This window comes from Thamnophis sirtalis, unplaced genomic scaffold, assembly GCF_051295495.1.
Source record: "Thamnophis sirtalis isolate CommonGarterSnake01/CBP01778 unplaced genomic scaffold, rThaSir2_p1.2 scaffold_5, whole genome shotgun sequence".
Lineage (NCBI taxonomy): Eukaryota > Metazoa > Chordata > Lepidosauria > Squamata > Natricidae > Thamnophis > Thamnophis sirtalis.
In genome coordinates this window covers 73,193,657-73,219,614 of record NW_028261385.1, presented here as the reverse complement: position 1 = coordinate 73,219,614, position 25,958 = coordinate 73,193,657, and the positions used below count along the sequence as shown (strand labels likewise).

Below are 25,958 nucleotides of genomic sequence, written 5' to 3'. Positions count from 1 at the left end.
TTCAAGTGTTATCAGGAATTCACCATCCCTCACCGTAATAAAATTTAAATATGCATAATCTACTTCTGCAATCAACATCCTATTTGGGAAAAGTTAAAGCCAGGGATGAAATGCTACCATTTTAGACCGGTTCACCTGAACCAGTAGTAAAAAAAGCTACTGGTTCGAGTGAACCAGTATTTCCGATGATCAGCTGTGATGCACAATTTATATTAGCTAGTCAGCAGGATTTCCTGCTTTCTAGCTAATCTAAATTGCGTGGCACAGCACATTCCCCCCCCTCGCTGTTCTACTTACCTTTCAGGTACGCTCGGTAGTAAGCTCCGTTCACTCACTGGACATCATCATGTCTGTTTTTGATGGTCTGTGCATGCGGAGAGGTGGTGTGTGCACTCACATGTGCGAACCGGTAGCGAAGGTAAGTAGATTTCACCCCTGGTTAAAACCATAAACATCAGCAAAATCAAAAGATTTGATGACAAATATTTGAAAATGTTTTTAATTCATGCAAAACACTGCAAATGAAGTTTCAGTGTAATCTGTCCGATGCCAAAAATTCAGTTTTTCATTAACTTGGATATTATGTCAGGTCACCAACACTTGGTGTGAGATGTTTGGGGAGGATTGGGAGGTATGAACATGCTTCTTCCCTTCTGATTCCAGCCAGTTTTTACTTAGCTCAATTCTTTCCACCCTTACCCCTCTCAGTTTGAACTTGCTTTCTTAATTGCTTTCAGGAAGAAGAAAAAAGCAGATACCTCCATGATTCATTTGAGAAGAAAATTAAAAAAAGATTGTTCAGGCAATGTCTGGGTTATCTTAGAGCACTCTTCGTTGAAACTTGTCCTCTCAGTGGGACCTATAAGCTCCATTTTGCACTGCGTTCTACAGATCAGACCCTCTTTCCACCCATCATGCCTTGGCTTGGTAGCAAAAGGGCAAGTGCTTGGTCCCTCTGTTGAATATGAAGACCCAAAGTATCAGATGAGGTGGCAACAGAATGACAGCTTCCATAGCATATGCAGGTAGGTTTGTGTGGACAGGCTAGAGTAGAACAGATGATCAGACTTTACCAGGGGTGGTATTCAGCCGGTTCAGACTGGTTTGGGCGAACCGGTAGTGGTGTCTTGTGGGTGACCTGCCCCTGCCTACCGCCCTGGCTCTATTTCATATTATTTAGCCATGTTTTCTAAGCCATGCGTATGCATGCAAGCCGTGTGTGCTAGCAAAGTGCATGTGTGGAAGGCACATGCTCACAAAGCGAGCATGCATGCACGCATGCTCACAGTTTTGGTGCACAGTGAACCAGTAGTAAAATTATGTGAAACCCACCTCTGGACTTCACCCCTTTGAATCTCTCAGTCAGCCTGGAGCTGAACCCTTTGAGAGCAGCATTCTGGCTTCAAGGAGATGCTTAAGATATTTCTGCAGAAAAAAACCTAGAAAAAGTATTCAGCTGCTATGAGTGAATGAGGGAAAAGAGGGGAAGGGGGCATTGCAACTTTTATTCCACCCTAAGCCATCTAATTCTCCATGTAGAAGTAGAACCTCCCCCTCGCCCCTGGATATAAGATGAGATATATTGCATGGGAGTCTTCTTGGAATGTAATTTATTGAGATGCCTACATTTTGCAAGCAAGGTTCTTCTTAATAAATTGGCAGCATAGCCTTACCATTATACGTGAAATAGTTTGTAGGTCAGATAAGCTACAGATGGGTAAATTGCTTAACCCTTTCCTATAGTTGGTGTATATAGGCTGCAAAAGTACTAAATGACAGCAAAGAGATATATAAACCTCTGTGTGGATTTATGCCACTCAGATACAGGAAGGTAAAGGTAAAGGGTCCCCTTGCACATATGTGCTAGTCATTCCTGACTCTAGGGAGCAGTACTCATCTCCATTTCAAAACCAAAGAGCCAGCGCTGTCTGAAGACGTCTCTGTGGTCATGACTAAAGGATGAAGGCACACTGAGCGCTGTTATCTTCTTACAAAAGGTGGTTCCTATTTTTCTTCTTGCATTTTTACATGTTTTCGAACTGCGAGGTTGGCAGAGGCTGGCACAAGTAATGGGACCTCACTCCATTACGTGGCACTAAGGATTTGAACCGCCGAACTGCTGACTTTTCTGATCGACAAGCTCAGCATCTTAGCCACTGAGCCACCACGTCCCTTTCAGATACAATAGTTCCACTCTATTTGTCTACTAGTCAGAGGTGGGTTCCTAACAGTTTACACCCATTCGGTAGAACCGGTTCGTCAAATCTACCGAACCAGTTAGAAGAGGTTCCACCAGTGGACCCGGAAAGCAGGCCACACCTACAGAAGAGGTTCCAAAATTTTTTGAAACCCACCACTGGTGGGTGTGTAATGTCTTGCAGTTATCTACGCATTAATAATGATCTAGTAATATTTCCTTATACATTTTAGGGACCTTTCCTTACATAATTGGTATTTTCTTTCATACTTTTGGATTTCTAATTTCTGTTTCTGTTAGTTGGCAATTGCTAAAACCAATCCCATGTGAAAAAGTATTCAAAGCCTTCTTGATTTTAATTGTCAATTTATTTATACATATCTCTGTTTTTCCACTGTTGTGCAAACACAATTCCAGCAGCTGCTAACATGTGTAAAATTAAATATATATTATACTCCCTTTCAAATAGCCAACAAAATATTTCTGGTTTTAATTCATATCTTGCTTTACGATTGCTTCTAACCATTAACTTCTGAATAGCTACTTGGACCGACCTAAGTACTAATTCATAATTTCATATCCGGTTACATGGGCGGCAAGCCACTCCCATCCTGTCACATTGGCAGCAAGCCACTCCCATCTGTCACATGGGTGGCAAGCCACTCTCATAAAGGAGGCCACACTCACAGAGTAGGTTCCAACAATTTTTGAAACCCACCACTGCTACTAGTTATCCCCTATAAATATCTTATTTGATTTTAGCCTGTGATTTTGCCCCCACCCCCCAATAACTGGAATAGCAAATTCTCTTTCATAGTAAAGCTTTTAACTTTTTTTTTTAGGACCACCATAAACAGAAGTATTAAACCATTGCTTGGAATACTGCATCTGCTTATTAAACATACACACACTAACACATTTAGTGTTAATTTAAGTCAGTTTTGTGGAATAACAATGACAGTTTTGTATATCACAAGAATTAGTTTGAAGTAATTGCATAAAAGAACCCCTTTTCCTTCCGTTTTAATTTCATGTTATATAAAGCTGACACAGCTTCTAAAGACATTAACTTGCAATTAGCAAAATCTCTTTTCTTTTAAACTAGCAGTATTTATCTGAATAGATCAGTAATAAAAATAACATAATCCTAACCTGCTTTTTCATTATATCGTCTGCAATAAAATTCTAAAAGGGATGTTTATCAGTCCTGCAATTAAGTAATGGAGTGTGATAACAATGTATCTGTTTGGAACATTTCAACATATAGTGGAAGTGTAAATAACAGAGATAATGTAATGTATTTGATCAGCAAATAAAAATATTAAAATTATCCTCCATTCATTGTTATCTTCCATCATTGATAATTTTACAGAAAATATAAAATAGGAATAATTGCCTTTGAAAATCAAATTTCCTAATACATTTCACTTTATCTACCTTAATGAACAAACATGCATATTAGTCAGATGAGTATTATATAACATGATAGTAGCCAGGCCTAAAAGAAAATTAGTTAAATTGTCATCTTGAAAAAGATGGAAAATGTTAGTTTGAACTGACTGAAATTACACAAAAAGCAATAGGATTTAGGGTAATTATACACCTTTATTTTGAAGTAAACATCTTCAGATTCATTTCTGATTGTGTTAGGATTGTATCCATATATTTAAAATTAAGATAATTGGAAATAATCCTCATGTATAGAACCAGAGACCTATGATATTTTTAAATTAAACATATTAATTTTACTGTTCAGATTTTCAAGAAATGGGTGAAAATTAAGCTCATATTATGAGAAAAATAGATGAATATAACATTGATAGCATGTTTTCTGTGTTATCAAATAAAGTTGGTAAATTAAGAAAAAGTTTCTCATTTTTGCACAAAGCTAGGACTCTGAAACATAAAATTAATACTTCTATCATTTCAAGTTTAAATTAAAATTGTACTCCAGCAACATTGTAGTATGAAATTGTAATGTTCATCTATTATCTTAATTTTAGTTATCAACATCAAAATGCACTCATGTTTAGTTGAAAGAACATGCTACAGATAATACTTTCTCTATATGATTTAAGGGATTTTATCCACTGTAAATAAGATACATTTTGTGACACCCTCCCCATCAAGTTCTGGTTTATTGATATGAAGAATTATTTACTCTTCATCAAAGTTTATATTCATTGACAAAAAATATACAGTGGAAATAACCTGTATACTACAAAATCTTAATTGAACACACGGGAAAGGATGTATAACTTTATTTTTCAGCCTTGAGATTACTAAGCAATTACAATAATTACTTTTTAAACTGTTGTCTAAATGTAAAATTATACAGTCACATTGCTGCCTGTTGGGTTTCAGGCTTGTAGCTATGTAGTTTCCGTAGGAAAATCCCAAATAATACTGTTTTTCTAGAACTGGGCTGTAGAGAAACCATAGTAATAAATGCTAAGAACTCTCCAACTAATCAGGTAAGAAAGAAGCTGGAAGTTTAACCTGACCAGTGACAGTCTATCATAAATGTCTTTTATTTGGCTACTCTTGGAAGAAAGGATTTGCCTGCAAGATCTTAAATTAGCTCATTTTCCATTTTTAATATATAGGAATGTAAGGAATAGACTACATTTCTAAATATGAATTCACTGCAGATATGAGAACGTAGCTTCTAAAGCAAGGATGGTTAGCCGGTGGGCACTGTTAGATCAAGGAGGATATTTGGGATTCGTCATGCCTTATGTTCTAATTTGTTCAATGATGCTAGTATAACTAGCCGAAAAAGATTACTGTTGCTGCAGCAATAAAAGATTATCAGACCACTGTTTAAATATTTTAATTAAATATCAAACATTTTAATTGAACTGATTTAATCCTTAAAACACAAGCTTAACACAAAATCCTGTTCTTCTCACTGTACAGCTTTGGGACAATCACTGTCTCTCAACCTCATAACCCATAAATTGATCCAAATACCTTAGGATGGTGTTGTGATGCAACAAGTGAATGTAAAATTATTCAAATTACAACTGATGTATAGATGCTAAGTGGTAGAAGTTAGAAAAGGTCCTGTAGTTTGTCTACATTTTTTTTGTACATATATCTATCAATGAATAATTAAGGTAAAGGTTCCCTTTGCACATATGTGCTAGTCGTTCATCTCCATTTCAAAGCTAAAGAGCCAGCGCTGTCCGAAGACGTGTCCGTGGTCATGTGGCTGGCATGACTAAACACCAAAGGCACACTGAACCTTCCATTACCTTCCTACCAAAGGTGGTTCCTATTTTTCTACTTGCATTTTTATGTGCTTTTGAACTGCTAGATTGGCAGAAGCTGGGACAAGTAACAGGAGCTCACTGTTACGCGGTGCTAGAGATTCGAACCACCGAACTGCCAAGCTTTCTGATTAACATCTTAGCCAATGAGCCACTGCGTCCCAATGAATAATTACCATCCATATAAATCTCTCTTACTAGTCATGTTTTTTTGGTTGATCTGTTAAGCACAATGAAGAGGGTAAATCTCAGAGGTAGAATATACCATACCAATGTTAAGATTAAAGCAGAATTAAATTTGTGTTCTCTCATTTACATATTGAACATATTTTCAATATCAGTGCTTAGTATATAAAAACATCTGTTTGGAGTTCATGTTGTACTACATAATTGCTCAAGGTTATTTACAGGGACTCTTAATTTAGTTGTCAAAAATATTTTCCTGGTGCCAAGATATTAAAGCACCTTCCTATTTTCTTTAAATAAATGAGTAATTGAGATACAGAGAACACATAATTTCATCCGCATTCTATTCCTACTTTTTAGATGCTATTAAATAAGCCTACTAGTAAGGCAAAATTGAATTTCTTGTCTCTTTCAGCCTACACAAAAACACAAAATACAAAAGCACTCTTAATCACTTTAATAGAAAAGGTGAATTTAGCTTGCAATCCAAAACAGTAATAAGCAGCTTATTGTAGATTCTTTTCTTCACTTAAAGACAAACCTCACCTTCCTAGTCCAGATGTTCTCAATGGCATTCTGTAATGTGGGAGGGAGGCAAATGGTAAGTGTAATTGTGAACTGATGCCCTTTCGCTTTCTATGTGCATTGACACAGGGGTGAAACCAGCTTACTTTTGCTACCAGTTCGCAAATGTGAGCGCATGTGCATCCTCCCACATGCACAGGAGCTTCTGCGCATGCGCATAGCATCAAAAATGGGACACAATGATGTCTGGGTGGGTGGGCAGAGCCTCCCACCACTACCTCTACTGGTTCGCGCGAACCGGATAAAACCGGCTGAATAGCAGCACCACATTGACATTGTACATACCATATTTTTCGGAGTATAAGACACACCCTTTCCCTCAAAAAAGAGGGTGAAAATCTGGGTGCATCTTATACATTGAATACAACATTTTTGGTCTCCCAAAACCACGTCCCCTTTGTAAAAATGGCTGTTCATAGCCTTTAGGAGGCTTCCAGAGTGCTCCAGGGGGCTGGGGAGAGCAAAAATGAGCAGAAAATGGGCTGTTTTAGGTCTCCACAGTGCAAAAACTTTTTTTTTTAAAAGTTGCCTCTTCAAAATCTTGGTGCGTCTTGTATTCCAGTGCGTCTTATACTCCGAAAAATACGGTATGTATAAAAGTATGGGACTTTAATCTGTGGCTTCCTTAGCTCCCCATTCTGCACATGTCTGAATGTTGTGGTAAGAATCAGGAATTCATGTACACACACCCACGCGTGCACATATAATTAAACAGGTCTCAGAGTAAAGCAGTACACACTTAGAAAATGATTCAGCAGAAACATTTTGGAGCTGGGATGACCCCAGCAACCTTCTACTATTTGTTAAAAACTGTCATTTTATAGGCAAATTTAAAGACCAGCCAAAGAAGTAATGCTACTGATTTAAGAGTCTTGTTAAAGACATACTGCTTTGATGATTTGATTCATTAAAGCAGCAACATCTGTTTTCAGGTTTACAAAGAAGCCTGAAAAAAAATGGAAAATTTTAATGAGCCCTGGGGTGTGCTAAGCTTACAGACATGAGAAATCCAGAGCACTTAATTCAAAACAGTTCTGAAGCATGCACTATCCACTTCATGGAAAACTTCAGATGTTTATAAGAAATTCTTTGTAAATGATGAAAGTGAAGATGGAATATGATATGTTGAAAATAGATACTTGGTTTTCAACTTTACTGATAAACCTAAGACTGTTCATCTGTCTTAAAGTCTTAAGAAATATCAATTAACACTAACAAGAAATGCATTTCTGACATGGATTTGTAGTTTGATAGTAATGCACCATTGGTCACTGGCATGCAGAGAAAACCTATGTGTGCAGATAATACAACTTCCAATTTTTTTTTAAATGCAAAAGTGCATGCAAATAGAAATGCTTCTAAACCATATTTAAAAAACAACTGCTAGTATTAGATAAGCTGATGTAAGTCCATTTCATTAGAACAGGGTGGTCAAACTCCTGGCCTGCGGGCTGGATGCATCATGCGCTGGCCACTCCCATGTCCAGTTTAGTGAAAAGGAAAGTCCTGATACATCACGTGATACCGCCGTGATGACACAAGTTTGACACCCCAGCATTAGAATGACAAAACATGCTTCATGATGTCATACCACAATTGTACATATTTGAATGCAATATAACACAAGTACAAAAGGGTGAAGTTTGCATCACATTACAATACAGCTTTTCTCATCTGCCCTCTGTCCCATAGATAGCTCTGCATATAACTGTTAAAATTCATGAGCTACGTTGCGTTTGCATTACAGGAGAGGCATCTCCATGATCTATCAGCTCTTCAGAAGATTTTGTATAGCCGGCAAAAGATGCTATTTACTGCCAAGTTTTATTTATGCAACTCTCACCATTTGATGTCATTTTCAGAGGTGATAGAAGCAAACCTATAGTTCTAATTCAGTTGGTAATCTTTGTTAATGTAATCTGAAGACCTAAAAAATACCTTCCGTAAACCTAATGTCACTAATCCTTGAAATTTAGTCCTCAAGTATATGAATCCAGTTGTTCTTTTATTCATCACTTTAATAATAAGTTTCATATATCCAAATTTGATGTACAAAAGGAAGGAAAATATTTTCAGGGTAACAAGTAAACTATGTATTGCACTTATTTCTGGAACAAACAAGATATCATTTGGCTATTCTTTATGGGATTTATTTTGTTCCTATTGCTCCTAAGCTCCAGTCTGAGCAAAAGTGCAATGCCCTTCAGATCTCCACAGATATTCCATTTATATTTTTCAAACTGGATTTTTCCCCAAAGTAATTTCATGTCCTTACATGACTCTTCCAAGTTAGCTGCTAGAGCTATTTGTATGAACAGTAATTTATTTTTATTGAAGAAAGATTTTGAGGACTCAATGAACAAGTGTCACTCATGTGTTCATAGCCGACAGCCTCCATAAGTGAACAAACATCTTCACAAAACTCTATTACAGACCATCTACTTGGAAGAATTTGTGAAATTCATCACACAGCCATGTGTGTGTAGTTAAATATAATGGAAGAGAAGATCTAGACTTTTAATCTCAAAACTAAAAGTTCAGTTTACAACATAAGTTCAAATCATGAAAAGATAATTCAGATCCTCCTAGGTCAACAAATGGGGCTCATATGAAGAACATCAATTTAAAATATTGGGTGAGAATTAGTGGTGTTTTCCTTTTTCTCTTCTGCATAGGCATTATCATCTCCACTAAATTAATTGTGATTAAACATTTCATTTTTTCTGGAGGTTTTGGTAGAGGCAACTCCTTTGTATATGGAACTGGCCTTATTGCAGAGGAGAAATCAATTCTTCCATGCTTTAGGAATGGCAAACTGCATATAGCATGAATCTAACACGTCACACAGCAAATGTTGGTGGCCCAATCCTCTGGGTCACCTGCCTTACAACCAAATAAAGTTTATAGCATCTTTTAACAAATGGGGTGAAGTTTCATTTCTGAGACCTAAATGTTTACTAACCACAAACACAGCAAAAAGTATAAGGAGAATTTACATAATCTTTTGGCATGGCAGTAGTATGTAGGTAAACACAACACTATTACAATCAGCTTAATATTAATTTGAATAGAGACTATATAGTTAAACTGTTTATACAGTGAGTTCTGGCCCCAGGCCCAGACCAATAAGGAACTGCTCTCCAGGAAGAGACTGGGCTCATGTTAGACATGTTCAAACATGATTCAACCTGCAGTGTGCTGTTCTGTGATAGTCATCATGTCTTCTTTCTTTATCTTGAGATTATTTGTACTAGAGAACAATAACAACAACCTGATTTTGTTCAATAACTGTTACAAATATGCTACTATAGTTAAGATATAGTACATGCCATTAATTGGACAAATGGGATCACAAATAAATTTAATCTTAAAAAAAACAACTAAATTGATTTTGAAATTCAGCATGGAAAATGTCTGCTGAGAATATAGTGTAGTGATATATATATTACAGTCCACATGACAAAATGGTTGTTGCAGTAGTTTCAAAGAGGCATCTGCTTGGCTACTGTTGTTAATAGAATACTCCAGTAGATTAATCCTTGGTATGTATTAGTTCTTCCATCTTCATTCACTATTTTAGTTCCTCCAACTTCATTCACTGCTGATTCTGTGCTTGCAATATAACTTGTAGATATCATAAGAGATTTTCCAGGAATAAATCTTGCAACTCTAATTTAAGATTAGAAAGGAAAAATGCAAATATTAATCTTTCTCATGTGTCCCACCAAAAGTTTTTCTTATCAAATAACTTACCACTGAAATCTGTCATTGGCCAAAAATATATTTCATACTTTGACATTTCTTACTGTTACAGAGATAATCCATACAAGCATTTTAAATTTCTGCCATTTAAAAATGTATTTTTGCACAAACACAGTGGTATTTTGATAAAAAGTACTATAGTAATTTATGGTACTATTAGTCTCAAACTAAGCTTTCTTTGAATTTCAAAGAAGGCAGAAGCCCTGATATCCCCATCTTTGTTACTTCTTCATAAATACATTTGTAGACTGGGATATGGATCTGGCTAAAATTCAGACCAAGTGGACAAATTGTACCATATGGGCTTCATCAGGGCTTATGTTTCTCCTCACATTCAAGTTAGAGAAAGAAAATAGTGCTCTAAACTCTAAAACTGATCTAAACTCTAAACAGATGCACAACACTATTGTTCCATACTACTTATCAATGTATTAAATAGTGAGGGTAAGCACTAGTGATCCTCCCACTTCTATAGTATATAGAATGTTACTGTGAGTCTGTAATATTATTCACTCTTATTAGAATGACTGGGCAAAGATATATATATACACACACATATATATATACACACACATATATATATACATATATACACACACACACACACACACACACATATATATTAGTGTCACAACCCCTGGTAAGCCCCAATTATGGGAGGAAGCTAACTGCTTCCAACATCTGTCAATCGGCTCGTCACAAGAGTCCATCACGACAGAAACCCAATATTTTTACTGTTGCTTTTTGTTATATTTGTGTTTTTATTTGTGCTGATAAATAAATAAAGGGAGACTAGTATAGATCTATTTCAAGCTATTTAGCTCTCATCAGCTAGCCACACCCTTACTGGGATTGTGTGTGTGTGTGTGTGTATGTATGTGTGTGTGTATGTATGTATGTATGTATGTATGTATGTATGTATGTATGTATGTATGTATGTATATATATATATATATATATATATATATATATATATATATATATATATATATATATATATATATACACACACACACACACACACACACACACATACATACATACATACATACATACATACATACATACATACCATCTTAGATAAACAAGAGGCTGCTTTAACAGTTTGGCTTAATTGTGCCGAGCACCCATCATCCCAGATCTTTGGGGGGGGGGGGGAGAAATCCCGATCTCACAACCTTTTTCCTCTCTCCCTTCTCCATCTCCTGCCCTAGAGCTTCAAAGCAGGCTACAATATTTGAAACGAACTTTTATGACGTGTCTCTTTTCTGGAATTACATTTGGGGGGGAGGGAGGGCTAAGGGGAGAGATCTCATTTTAGTCTGTTTAGCAATAATGGGAGCAGGCGGAGGAGAGAAATTACGCAAGACCCGGGTTATTTGGCTTTAACATTCCTGCGAAAGTGAGCTTTAAAAACAAAGCGCTGGGACGGACGAGGAAGTGCCGACTCCACTTACTAGCTAGCCTGTCCCTGGCTAGTCCGGTGACTCACGTGCCAGGGCCGATAGCGGGTCGGCGGGGGGGGGGGAAGAGTCCCGCGCTCGGGTTAGGCGTCCTCGAGGCCCCCTATTGACTAATGGCTTCCCGCCCTCTTCTCCCTCCCCTCAGGATCCGGCATTGGGCTGGCTGCTGGCAGCCCTCACGCGCCCTCGCTCGCCCTATAGTCTTCGTCGCCTGGTCTCCTTTCTCTCCCCTCCCCCCCGCCCGTGTTTCTCCGGCAGTCCGCACTGGTGCTGAGGCGGCAGCTGCGGCCCTCAGAAAAGCGCGGGGATCTCCTTATTGAGGGAGGGAGACAGACTCGCGCTTTGCCAGCCGTCATCTCTACTCCCACACACCCCCGGGAATTAGGAGGCGAACCTTCCCCGGTTCCCTTTCCACACAAGAGCAACGTTTCCTCCGTTTCCTCTGCAAAGGAGGCAAGAGGACAGCGGGGGTCTGTGGTGCATCCTTTCACACAGCTCCCAATCGGCTTCACCCCAACCTGGGACCACAAGGGTGAAAGCCGCGCGTGTCTGTGTGTTTGTGTACGAAACGTAGAATAAGCGCCGAAGTCACACCTCCCCGCCCCTCCCCCCGGCCTCTGTTTCTCTTTCCCAAATATATATATGTCACTCTGAATGGAGAACTTCTCAGTTGGCCGGAAAGGTGGAAGCCCCCAGTCGGTCTGCCTTTAACGCGCCAGGCTCCCTTCGCCTGTAGCTGCTGCTGCTGCTCCGGGCGTCGACGACGACGAGGGGTGGGGCGGGGCGGGGGCGCCCTTGCCTGGCCGAAGAAGAGACGGGCACCTGGAGGTTTGTTGTGGAAAAACTTGGTTACCTGGTCAGTGGATGCTGCTGCCGCCGCCGCGGAAGAAACTTTGCTTGAGGGTCATTAAAAAAAAAAGCCGGGTCCGCTTGGCGCGCCACAGCTGGGGACGCCCGTCAGAAACAGCCCTGTTGCAGAAGCCTTGGGATTTGACGCGCCGTTGCCTCGGGTGGGGTCTTCGCCAAACTCCGGGGAAACGTGGGCATCTCCGTCAGCGGCCCGCTCCAGATCCGGAGTGAGGCATCCGAAGAGGGCCATGGCTTAAGGCAACGTACGTATCTTTTGGGACGGGGGACGGTGGGTCGGCCTGAATTAGCCGTCTCCCTCCCGCGCTCCCTGGTTGCATTTTGGAGAGGCAACCCTGTTTTGATTTTTTTACGGGCGTTTTATTGACTGAATGCGATCGCCTGGAAGACGCGTGGTCACCTTTTCAGACCCAACCTTGTTTTGTCCCAACCGTGTTTGTTTGTTGGGAAAAGACTTTAGTTTGGAATATTAAGTACGATCAGCGGAGCCTTCCTTCTTCTGGGCACCGTGAAAGGTTAAGGGTTTTTCAGACGCGTCTTTCTCCGCACTTTGAACGTGTCAGGCTGTGAGTCTGAAGGGGTATATTTGAGACGACCCCGGGATTGTCTCCTTTTGGGCTCTTTTCCCCTCTGCTCCGATCCCTCTTTTCCACTCATGTGCGCCCCCCCCCCCCTTGCATTGGCTGTGGAAGGAAGCGCTAGACTGGCTTCCAGAGCGCTCTTTCCTGACGGGGTCTCTCGTTCCCTCCCTTTCCCTCTCAAGTCATCCAAAGCCCTGGTGGGGAATGGGAGGAGAGAGAGAGAGAGAAAAAAAACGGCATGTGAAAAAGTTGAAACAAATATTCCCTTCGGGAGATTTGTCATCTTGTTGATCATTAAACTGAGTTAGATCTAGCAGCGCTTGATTTTCTCCCCTCCTCTCTTGCTTTGCTTCCACTGGAGCAGAGCGCTCTCTGTTTGCTATGTGCTCTTGAAGGTTTTAAGACTGGCTGGGAGACTTTTATGCTTATCCCTCTGCTCTCTCTCCCAATTTTCTGTACGTCCAAGGCTGAATTGTAAATGATCTGGACAGGATTATAGGTGTATCACTGTGATCTCCCTAATTCTGTAATAAGGGAAAGAAATTCAGAGTTGGAACACTGGAGGTAATACATGATGTGTTACAGTGCCTTGCCCAGCTTGGTGCCCTCCTCTGTATATTCTAATTTGGATATTGTAGCTGATTGTAATGTAACTTCCTCACACTGGTGGCTGGTGTTGGCTTTGTGTCTACAGTAAGACAAGAAATTGCTATTATTTTATATTCCTGGCGGTTCTTTTTCAAATATGCAGGTGAGACCACAGACACAGGCGTCTTCTTAATCTTGCTCTAAATTCTAAACAGTTTCCTTCAATTGCGCTGCAGATTTCAAAATCCTGGAATGTGAAATAATCCTAAATGAGAGTGTCTTTGAACATGTCTAGAGTGGTGTTCTCTTCTAACCACTGTCATCCTTTTCTTTCTAAAGCTTCCACTTTATGTATTGTTTCCTGGAAAACCATGACTTAGCAAGAGTTTATATAAATCTTCATTAGCAAATTTGTTTTTTATCCCTAACATTGCAGAGACATCAGATATATAGTGATCAGTGGGGTCATTCTTGATCTTTTTCATTTATATCTTATTAGTTATGTAAATCACCTTTTATGAAAGCTGATATTCACTTTATCTTCAAAAGCCATCTTTGACTTTTCAGACTTCATAGCTAAAATCTGATTTGAGTACAGGATACTACCAAAGAAAGGACATGAAGTAAAAGAGTTAAACTTTTTCTTTTGAGTGGTGTTTTTTTCTAAAGCAGTCATGTGTGACTGCTGACTAGTTTTAGCTTTTTAAAGGCAGATTTAATCACAGCTCCCATGGCATGTCTAGTTTGGCTTTCTGATATGTATGAATGAAATACATGTAAGAAAAGTTTGTCTGTCTGTTTATCTTACAATAAAATGCTGGAAAGAAGCGTGTTAATGATTTAACTTAGATATTATTTGAAAACCTTTTAGGAAGTGGTAAAAACTGAATGGCTTGTGGCCTGGATTTTAAACTGTATTTGATCATACAATTTACTTGCTCTGTTTGTTACCCTGATTAGCAGTAGCTTTTGGGCTCCTCAGCCAAAGAGGTGTTCACACTACTTGTGCTTAACTGGTGATGGTAGAAATTATGTGAAAACTTCCCCGTTCAATATATATGCTTACTACCAAGCTATTTGTTTATGAAGCCCTATAAGTCATTTCTATGCAAGGACATAGTAGTTATTCCATCTGTTTCCACTATTGTGAGAATTAGAAAAATGATACTTCCTCTCTCTCTCTCCACCAGGAGTGGCGCATAAATGTCCACCTCCAGTTTAGTTTAAACTCCTGGAGATTACAATGACACAGTCATGCGTTGTTTGGCATCAGTGCAACAGCTTGACATTGCCTTTTTCCAGGATGTTTTCCAGGTTCCTGATGGTCTTCCATTGAGTAATAATAAGGTCTAGTCTTGCTTAGCTTTTTCAGTAGCAGCCAAGATTGACTAGTTACCAATTTCTGTTAGAATTTTAATTGTAATTGTATAGATAGTTAAAAGTAGTAACTAGCAAAGACAGACAAATGCATTCAGTTCACATTGGTTTAATTTCTTACTTTGTCAGATTTTACACTTATTTTATTCTGGATTAGAATGCTTTCTGTGTCACATTTCTGGGGGGAAAATTGGGAATAAATGAGATATAGTAGTTAAGAGACTGTGCTAGGGAGGATGGATCCTCCAGCCTCAATTCCGTCCTCACCATGAAAACTCACTGGATGACTTTGGACCAGTCAATTTCTCTGGCTCAATCTACCTCTCACAGGGTTTGTTTGGAAAACATGAATCCTCTAAACCATATGAGCTGAAGAAATAGTGTTAAATTTATTAATTAAAAGTCTGTACAAAAGTTGCATATTTAACTTAAGCTATAAACTTATATACATAGTTTTTCCCAATGTCCATTTATTTTACAAGCAGTATTTTCTGTAGAACCTGTGCCTGTATTTTGTAAAAAAAATGGGCTTTTTAACACTGGAAAATTATACTATTATATTTATGAAGATATTAGTATTAATGCACAGTTTTCTGTATGTGTGAATAATGTATGTTGATCCAGAAGTGATAATTAAATGAGCATAGTATGGAAAAGGAAGAGAGTTATTTATCTTCACATTTTTTTTGAAAAATGCACAGAAAAGAGTTACATTTCCTACCAATGTATACATTTCATACAAAATATATTATTTTCCTGCAAATACATCTGCTGGAAGAAATGGAAGAGAATTTGTAAACATTTTAATGCAGACTTCTTAAAATATCACAATGATAATAAAACAAAAGAATAGGAAAAAAAAACAGGGCTAAAAAGGGAATTCTGGAAGAAATCAAGTGCTGCTTTTAGACAAGGGGTGTCCAATCTTGGCAAGTGTTAAGACTTGTAGACTTCAACTTCCAGAATTCCTCAGCCAGGTCTTAAAGTTGCCAAGGTTGGACACCCATGTTTTAGATCAGGGGTGTCAAACTCAATTTCATTGAGGGTCACACCAAGGCTATGGTTGACCTCGGGGGTGGGTAGGTGGGCGGGTGGGTGTGGCTGACTTGATGGGTGTGGTCAATTGGGTGGGTGGTGGCCATTTGGGTGGGCATGACCAGCTTGATGTCACTCCCTAAACTGCTGGCATGTTTCCTCTTTGCATTGAGTAGACCGGGTGGAACTCACACTGGCCTGATCTTTCCTTTTCGCATTGGGTAGGCAGGACCGAAGCTACGCTGTACTGATCTTTCCTCTTCGCATTAGGTAGACCAGGAGGGCCCCATGGACCGGATCTGACCACATTGCAGGCAGGATCTGGCCCACGGGCCTTGAGTTTGCCATCCCTGTTTTAGATACTTAACGTTTTTGAATGGGCAAGAGTGTGGAAAAAGATATAGGTAATCCTCGAATTACAGCCGTTCATTTAGTGACCGTTCAAAGTTACACTAGCACTGAAAAAAGTGACATGACCATTTTTCACAGTTACAATCTTTGTAGCATTCCCAGGATCATGTGATAAAAATTCAGATGGTTGGCAACTGGTTCATACTTATGATCATTGCTGTGTCCCAACATCTTGTAGTCATCTTTTGCAACTCTTTAATAAGCCAAGTCAATAGGGAAGCTAGATTTCTTTAACAACCAGGTTACTAACTTATTAACTGCAGTGATTCACTTAACAACTCTGGCAAGAAAGGTTGTAAAAGGGAGCAAAACTCTCTTAATAAATGTCTCACTTAACAACATAAAGTTTGGGCTCAATTGTGATTGTAAGTTGAGGACTACCTGTATATGTACTTTAACTAAAGGATTTCTGCTCTGGTGATTTTAGAAGCCACAGTCATTGATGACTGTGAGCCAAGGTGGCGCAGTGGTTAAGTGCAGCACTGCAGGCTACTGCTAGATCAGCAGGTCAGCGGTTCAAATCTCACCGGCTCAGGGTTGACTCAGCCTTCCATCCTTCCGAGGTGGGTAAAATGAGGACCCAGATTGTTGGGGGCAATATGCTGACTCTCTGTAAACCGCTTAGAGAGGCCTGAAAGGCCTATGAAGCGGTATATAAGTCTACTGCTATTGCTATTGCTATTGATGGGTAGAAATTGTCCATGATAGTTTTGCTGGTAAGTTAATTATATCAAGGAATCTTATTTATATTTTCACTAATATTTTGATTATTCAGTATAATTCTTAATGTCCAATTCCTATTGCATTAGTAATTCTAATTACTAATTGATTAACAACAATAGAAATGCTTAAGTAGATGAAATAACACTATTCACATTAATAAACCAAAATGGGTTGTTATTTATATTTTCCTTTTGTTATAGAGGAATAAGAACATGGAAGTACTGTACTGTAGTGATTTCTTTTACCTTAGAACCCTACATACCTGTATAGGAATGCTAAATTCTCTGACTTCAGACCCAAAGCTCAGGGGCTATTGAGCCAACTAAACTGTTTTGATGCTTCTTTTGTATCCAAAGATTAGCTTCAAAAATTAGCTTTTGATCCATTTCTTTAGATAATTCTTCTTTACGGCTTAAATCTTAAACCTGCTTTTGGAAATAGAAGACAATTTTTCCTGAGAGTTTTGGTTGCCATTTTATGCTGTTTTATTTATCTATTTAGTGCATTTTTATTCTATTCTCCCCAATCCTATAATATTTTCAGAAATCCATTTCCACAATTTAAAGTAAACAAATATAAAGTAACAGAATGAAGATTAAACTGAGTTATAGTTTAATAAATCCATCTAGTTTAAAACTTGGTCAAGATTAAGGGTTTTTCTCTTTCTCTACTCTACATAATGAAATTTGGAAGATTACTGTATTTATGTGCAAGAAAATATCTCTGGAATTGAGATAACCTCTCTTGTGGAAAGGTAGGATGAAGAAGAAAATTATGTTCACTGACTTAATAATTAAATTTGTTATTAATAACAAATTTACTGTTGTAAAATAACTAATCTGTCTATGACCCAGCTGATCTCCTATCCAACAATATACCAACTACGTTTGCGCACACAAACCATTCTCACACATAGAAACATAAACAAAAGCATGAACCTCCCACCCCCTCCCCTGCTTCCAGCAGACATAGGAGATAGGAAGAAAAATTAGGGAAGAAATAGCTTCACTGGGCAGGGAAAGGAAAGGAAGGTACAAAACTGATGTAGATGGGGTAAATGGAAAAAGTGAAGTGAAGAAAAATGAATCTAATTAGGCACCTTAAAAAATTAAATTCAGCTGGTGAGAAACTTTTTTAGAGCAGTGACTAATATTCAGATTGATATTAAAAAGAATCCATTTAGCAATGCTGTCTGCAGTGTTTTGTACCTTTGCCCATTTACTGGTTTTCAAAATCTTTTTAATGAATGATTTTCCTTCACCCCCAAAACATATATTTTGAGGGGAAAACCCTCATGCATTTCAAGTAAATATGCTGATATCATTTATTATGCTAATCTTTCTTGCACATTTTCATAGAAATCAAGTAGAGTGCAATTCTTGTAATTCTGGTCATTGACTCTACCTTTTCCCGTTTTATGCAAATTAAATTCCATATGTCCAATATATTCAGTGAATGAGATTTTTGGTAATTGGTTTCACTACCATATTGTTCTTATTGTTATGACAATTTTGTTAAACTTTACCTTAAATCTGATTTCCTGTAGCTAAGATTATGGTGTTGTGTCCTGCACTTTATGTCAACAGGGTCTTTACTGCAGTTTCTGAATAATAGTTTTTTGGGTGCAGGAATAATCCTATAATATTTCCCCTTAATCATTTTTTCTTGAGATGAAATAGGTCCACTTCTCTCAGTCTGTCTTCATAATCCTTATTTCCAGTCCTTAATTGCCCCTTTCCACATCTTTACAGTCTCAGAATTTTCCTTATGATGTTGCTAGAATGGGCAAACTGCCTTGTTACACTGCTGACACATTTCAACCTGTAATCAATTTCACTTCAAAAATCCTTTTTTCTCCATGTTTTATTTGTTTTATTTATATAACATCTAACTTTCAACAGTGTGTGTGTTCTGGGTACAATTATGCTTAAGTAATAATATACATTTTTGTTGTTATAATCCTCCACCATCATAGTAATAATAATTAATAATTTATATTTAACATTTGACACCATCTTCTTTAACAACTCTTCCCTTTACCATTTCCTCCAATTGTATCTCCTTTCTAATCTTTATTATTTAGCCATTGATAAAATGTGTCCCATATCAAAAAGTTTTTAGTTTCTTCTTTATCCTTAATAGCAAGTGTTAATCTATCCATTTCTGCACAGTCTAAAATTTTCTTAAAATTTTCTTCCCCTCAGACGGGATCTCATCATCTTTCCATTGTTGCGCAAATGCAATTCTAGCTGCAGTTAAAATATGCAGGATCAAATATGTGGTTTTTTTATCATATGTTTCAGGTAGGATGCCCAACAAAAATATCTCTGGTTTCAAATCTATATGTTGCTTTATCATTTTTCCAGCCATCATTCAATATTTTCTTGCTTTTGGGCATGTCCATCACTTATGATAGTATGAACTAGATGCTTGCTTACACTTAAAAAAAATTAAACCGATCTTTCTTTAAACATTTTTGCCAGTCTTGCCGGTGCAAAGTGCCGTCTATAAAATATTTTATACAAATTTTCCTTATATGCAGTCAACATCGTCAATTTAATATTTCTATCCCATAGTTTCTCTTAGACAAAAATCCTTTTCATGGAGCTCCTCAATCAATCAATCAATCAATCAATCAATCAATCTATTACTCAAGCAAGAAACCCTATACTATTACAGACAGGTGGCTGTCCTCCAGTGATGAAGCACTTACAACTTCTGAAGGCAAGCTGTTCCACTGGTTAATTGTGCTCACTCCTTAGTTCTAGGTTGCTTCTCTCCTTGATTGGTTTCCATCCACTGCATCTTGTCCTGTCTTCTGGTACTTTGGAAAATAAGTTGATCCCCTCTTCTTTGTGGCAGCCCCCCAAATACTGGAATACTGCTATCATGTCACTATCCTATATATTTGCATGTTTCTCCCTTCCTAAATAAATACCTTTTTAATAGTCTGAGGCACATGTCTTTCTGTTCCTTTTTAATTCCACATTTCTAACCTAGCAAGAACTGTTTAAATGTTTCTCAATTTCAGAGGATTAGCTATTTTAGTTATTTATGTTATTTGTAACTCCCCCCCCCCTGCTCCATTTATAAATTGTGTAGGACTACAATATTGAAGTGTGGTGCCCTATTCGAGGAATTATTGATGAGCAGACTCTGAATTCTGTTTCTAAGCTAGTGTGGATCTATCTAATAGCCATGCCATTCAGCTTAATACTGCACTAATTTACTAATCAGATTGTGTTGCAGGACTTCGTTAAGTATTTTACTGCACTTGCTGCAATATATGGCACAAAAGTCTATGCAATCAAATGTCATATGAAACAGAACTCTTTGTTTTAGCATAAGGCCTACTTTTCTATCTCTTTGAAATCTGTATTAGTCTTGCTAACATATCAGACCTTTTGAACTGAGTTCTCTGAGTGACCCAAACCCATCACGTAATCTACTGTAATTCTTTGCCTGAGTCATTATAGTGTGTCAGAAGGGAAAGCATCTAAATTGAATTTAGCTGTGAGTAAAAGTGGTAAACCTGTGGAATTTTTACGTACTCATCAATGCAGACATTTCATGATGAATTATCTTAAAATGCATAATTCTATGGTGCTATCCAACAGGAGAAGGAATACAATTTGGAAAAAATATTTTTTTTTGCTTTTGTGGTTTGGCCTTAGTGTTTAACATAATAATGTGTTGAATACTCAAATGAATACTCAAATGTGTAAAAATCGCTTTGTAGTAATGTTGATGGAGTTTGTGATGCTTTACAAATGAAAATAAAGAATTATTACACCAAAGAACATTTTTGGGATATAAATTTTGCTCTCTATAGATATACATGTACAGACAAGGAACCTTTGATTCTGCAAAATATTAAGACTTAACTGATTCAGTAATCTGGGGCAGACTGAATTGTGATTCTGCTCTTGATATATGTCAGCTGCAATGGTGTAATTGATTCCCCCCCCCCAAAAAAAGTGGTGGCTCAATAGTCCTTTGTTATTGATTCATTTATTTATTTTAAAAGTAGAATATGTAAGATACCTAGAATTGTAGCTGTTTTGAACAACCTATATGTTTTACTAAACAAATTTAACTTTATTGAAATCTACCTTAATAGATTCTTCCAAGTCTGAAAGTACAGTTTTCTTGATGTTACCTTTACAGTCCTATATCTTAGGTAGGGCCATTCCTGAGCTTCTTGCTCTCTCCACTATGTCTATCTCTTATCTGACTGTTCACTAGGCAGCATCTCTTCTCCCCCTTCTCCCAAGGTCTTTCTTACATACCATTACAGGTTTCTCTATGTCACTGTCCAAGAAAAAATGAGCAGAAAAGCACTAAATAATTGGTGTGCACTGAACTACTATCTGAAAAGTACATTGCAATCCATCTATTGCATGCAAAAAACCATGTGAGTAAGCCAGAAGGCTATCGGAAGAATGTTCTGTGGGCAGATGAGACTAAAATAGAACTTTTTGGGTTGATTGGCAAAAGGCAAACACTGTATCCCAGCATAAGAACCTTATCTGTGAAAATTAATGGTGACTGTATCACGGTTTGGGGCTGCTTTGCTGTGTCTGGACCAAGACAGCTTGCCAGTATTGATGAAATCTGAATTGTACCAGCAAATGCTATAGGAAATTATTAGGATATCTGTCCATTAATGGAAGATCAAGAGAAAATGGGTCGTGCAGCAGGACAGCGAACCAAAACACACAAGTTGTATAACTAAAGAATGGTAAAAATAGAAGATGTTAATGTTTTGGAATGGCTAAGTCAAATTACTGAGCTTAGCCTTATAGAATGGTTGTAGAAGAACCTCAAGAAGGCAGTTTATGTGCGGGTGTCCAGCAACATCTCTTAAGTTGAAGCTCTTCTGCAGGAACAACATTCTTCCAAGCTGATGTGCAGGAAGGATCAATCATAGTTGTTGCCCAGGGCAGGCATGCCAGTTACTGAAAGCAAAAGTTCACAGGTTTTTGTCACACTCCAAAATATATAGAGTTTGGATTATTTTCTTCAATAAATTGAGGAACAAATATATTTTTGACTCATTTGTTTAATTGGGTTCTCTTTTCCTCCCAACAATTGGTCATGTATTCCATCTCTCAGGCTGGGGGGTGAAATTTTACGCCCCTCTGACAGGGTTCGCAATTTGGGAGTCCTCCTGGATCCACAGCTGACTTTAGAACATCATTTGTCGGCTGTGACCAGGGGGGCATTTGCCCAGGTTCGCCTGGTGCACCAATTGCGTCCCTACCTGAACCGGGAGGCTCTTGCAACAGTCACTCAAGACTGACCTCAAGACTGGACTACTGCAATGCGCTCTACATGGGGCAGCCCCTGAAGAGCATTCGGAGGCTTCAGCTTGTCCAGAATGCAGCCGCGCGAGCGATCGTGGGTGCGCCCCGGTACACCCACGTTACATCTATCCTCCGCGAGCTGCACTGGCTACCTATCGGCCTCCGGATACGCTTCAAGGTGCTAGTCGCAACTTCATGGTATTGGACCTGGGTACTTGAGAGACTGCCTGCTGCCAATTACCTCCCAAAGACCTATTAGATCCCACAGACTAGGCCTCCTCCGAATTCCATCCGCCGGCCAATGTCGATTGGCGACCACTCGGAGGAGGGCCTTCTCTGTGGCTGCTCCGGCCCTCTGGAACGAGCTCCCCGTGGAGATCTGGACCCTCACCACCCTTCAGGCTTTCCGCAAAGCCGTTAAAACCTGGCTGTTCCAGCAGGCCTGGGGCTGATGAGTTCCCATCCCCGCTCGAAGTGTGTGGCGGTTAATTGTTTTTAAATTGTCTTTGTATTTTGTTGCTTGTCCTTTTTGTTGTTTTTTGTTTTGTACTATCCCCCCCCCCCTGGTTTGTTAGCCGCCCTTTGTCCCTTCTGGAATAGGGCGGCATACAAGTGAAATAAACCTTTGAAACCTTTGAAACCTTTATTAAATTTTAGGGGTTGTGTTGAGAAAAGATCACATTTTAAGTCATATTTATGCAGAAATGTTGAAAACTCAAAAGGGTTTGCAAACTTTTTGTAATTTAATTGTAAATGGAATTATTGGATTCACTTCTAAATTTTGTTGTGATAGCAAATAAATGATTGGAAAGAATGTAATGTAATGTTGGAAGGAATCTCTCAGAATAATTTGCTATACTAACTTAAATGGGTATTATAATAATGTTCAAATATTTTGAATGAGTTGTCAGCAGTCTTAAATTATGTATGACTTTAAATAGTTTTCATCCCCCTCACCTCTGTTGGTCTGCTTTTAATCAACAAATAGATGTATTTTAGAAAAGAAGGCAGGGATGAATAAGCCACACTTTTACACTGCAGTTCACCCTTGATGCCAATATCTGAAGTAAATTTAGAAGTTATTTTTATGGCATCATTATTGAAATTGGTTTTGCTAGCGGGCAACTGAATTTGAGTAAGCTAAGATTCTATTGTCTTTCTGAGGCTTAGTAATTTAAAAAAATTGCTACCCATACTGGCTAGAGGTTAGAAGGGAACTTTGATGTCTTCTAGTCCAACCCCCTGCCCAAGGTAGGAGTCCAACGAAATGGATGTCCACTCTTCTTGAAAACTTCCAATGAGGTTTGGAGCACCCAGAACTCTGAAAGTTTCCACTGCTTAATACTTTCTGGAAATTCATCCTTACAGGTAATCTTAGATTTAGAAGCATTTGTTTAATGACTGTCCAAAGTTACAACGGTCCTGGATTTATGACCAGTTTTCACATTGTAGCATCCCCAAAGTTATGTGATCAAACTTTGGGAACTTGGCAATCAGCATGTATTTATGATGGTTGCAGCATCCCAGGATCCTAGGATTGTTATTTGCTACTTAGGGAGCTTCTGATAAGCAAAGTCATTTGGGAAAGCCAGATTCACTTAATAGCTAACTACATGATTTCCTGATTCGCTGATTCGCCATAGGATCGACAGGAGAGTCCAGGATGGGTTACTCTTGTCTACTAGCTCTATTAACTGAGTTGAAATTCTGGTAATGGTCCCCAGTCTTTCAACTCAGTCTCAGATCATAGGACTCTGAGATCAGTGCTCTGAGTTGTAGAGAATTTGTGAAAAAAATTCTTTCCCTGGATAGCATTAGGAAGCTAACTAGAAGATTTAGAGAGACTTTGAGAGCTGTGGAGCACGCTTTTGCACTTATTGGAGCTAGAGAGGGCTCATTATTGCCTTAGCAGCAGCGGCAACTTTTTTGCACACTCAAATAGCACCCACCATTTTAAAGCCGCTGAAGGTTGCTCAGGGAATCAAAGGCAGTTTTCTGCGGCCCCTGGGATTGGATCCAGCTTGCTCCAGAGGCTTAATTAAAGCAGCGTGGCAGTGAAAGCCTGGGAAGCCAGAGCCGTGGCTGCAGGAGCAGTGAGGCTCTGCTACTTAAATTGGAACTGTTTTTGTGCCATTTTTCTCGGCATGAGCTGCATCGAGGCTCCTCAAAAGGCCAGTATAGCTTTCGAGGCGGTGACACCACCCAGGTTATGCATTGAGTCATTCGTCATCTGGGCCGGGTTCATTGGTTTCCTTATTGCCGTGACAGCTGTGAGACGCATAAGCCTGCCTGGAAATTGCAGCGAGGCCTGTTAGATTTGGGGGTCTGGATTTAGTCAGAGGCTTCAGGATTCTGCTTAATTCCGTTGCATGATTGAGCCTCCACTACTACCACCTGGATCTCCTTGGCTGGAGATCTACTTCCCTTCCTTGGGCACTTATATCTTGGGCCTGTATCTTCTCTCTGCTAGCAGTTGCGCTTGCTACCATGTTTATTCCAGATTAGGCCAGTTCCTGAACTTGCAATATGGATGAGAGTGGTGCAGCCTCTGGTCTAGGACGAGGAGACTCATCCCCATTGGACGATGAGACCAATGGCAGGGGGCCTGTCAAGTCCAGGTCACCTAGCTAGCAGCGACTGCCAAGATGAAGGCCAAGGCTAGGACTCATAAGGGGGCATCCAGGGCAGAAAGAAAGCTGCCAAGCAAAGACACAAGGCCTTGGACAAGGAATTCAGTTGTGCCAACGAAGGATCGGATTTGCAGAAGCACTCAGATCCTAATCAGTGACAACCTTTCCTCATGTAGATTAGCTGAGAGGTCATTGCAGTCGGGGACTCAAGGACTGCGTTACCCCTGGTCACTTGAGACTTTTAGTGAGCAGGTCGAGGTCGAAGGTGTGACTAGGGCTACAGAACACTTGGGCTCTCAAGCTCCAGTTGGGATTCAGACCTCCGGAACGGTGCCTGCCAGAAGTATTCCATATCAGTCTCCCCTTTCGGAGGGGGAAATTCCAGGGGAGGGGGAATTTGCAGAGGGGAAAGGAGAATAGCCATCCTTGCCGGCCTCTCTATTTAAATCCTTGCTCTCAAAAGCTAGGAACACTGCTCGCCTGGGGAAGGAGTCGGTTGCACAGGAGACTAACCAGGTTCTACTGAACAGGAGGATTTCCTGTTTACTGAGCACACTGCGGAGACCGATGCTATCCCTATTCCAGGGATGTTCATGGATGCCATAAAAAGACAGTGGACTGCACCAGCTGCCTTCTCTAGACCCAGTGGCTCTGAAAACACGAGGATTTGTTGACGTTGATCTTATGAATCTGGTTCAGGTGCCTAAGGTAGATGCTTCAGTTGCTGCCCTAACTTCATTCTCTGTACTTCCATCAGATGCAAAGGATGCTTTGAAGGCTGAGGAGAGAAGGGAGGAGATGGCCTTTCATAGAGCCCATCAGGCTGACTCCTGGGTGATTTGGGCCACCACGGTGGCATCCTTTTTCACCAGGGCATCCTTGCACTGGCTCAGATAGCTGCCAAGTCAAATTTCAGTGGAGGATCTCTGAGCACACCAAGAGCTCTGCAAGATCAGGGCGACGGCTGAGTTCATC

At 39.3% G+C, this 25,958-nt stretch overlaps 1 protein-coding gene and 1 long non-coding RNA gene across 5 annotated transcripts in view; one reads left to right on the top strand and one right to left on the bottom strand.

Moving 5' to 3' along the window:
* Positions 1–8,742: 8,742 nt before the first annotated feature.
* On the bottom strand, positions 8,743–12,455 carry LOC148045426 (uncharacterized). Its single transcript, XR_015696732.1, has 2 exons — positions 12,319–12,455; positions 8,743–9,909 (listed from the first exon to the last, which is right to left on the bottom strand). It is a non-coding gene; the product is annotated as an uncharacterized LOC148045426 (long non-coding RNA).
* Positions 12,440–25,958, top strand: part of GLIS3 (GLIS family zinc finger 3) — a 145,493-nt gene continuing 131,974 nt past the window's right edge. For 2 of the 4 annotated variants that reach the window (XM_087716030.1, XM_087716028.1), the window contains exon 1: positions 12,508–12,577. The gene's annotated coding sequence lies outside the window, so the exon portion shown is untranslated. Of the gene's footprint in view, positions 12,578–25,958 lie in introns of all 4 variants that reach the window. The other 2 variants (XM_087716031.1, XM_087716032.1) reach the window with 2 other exon arrangements.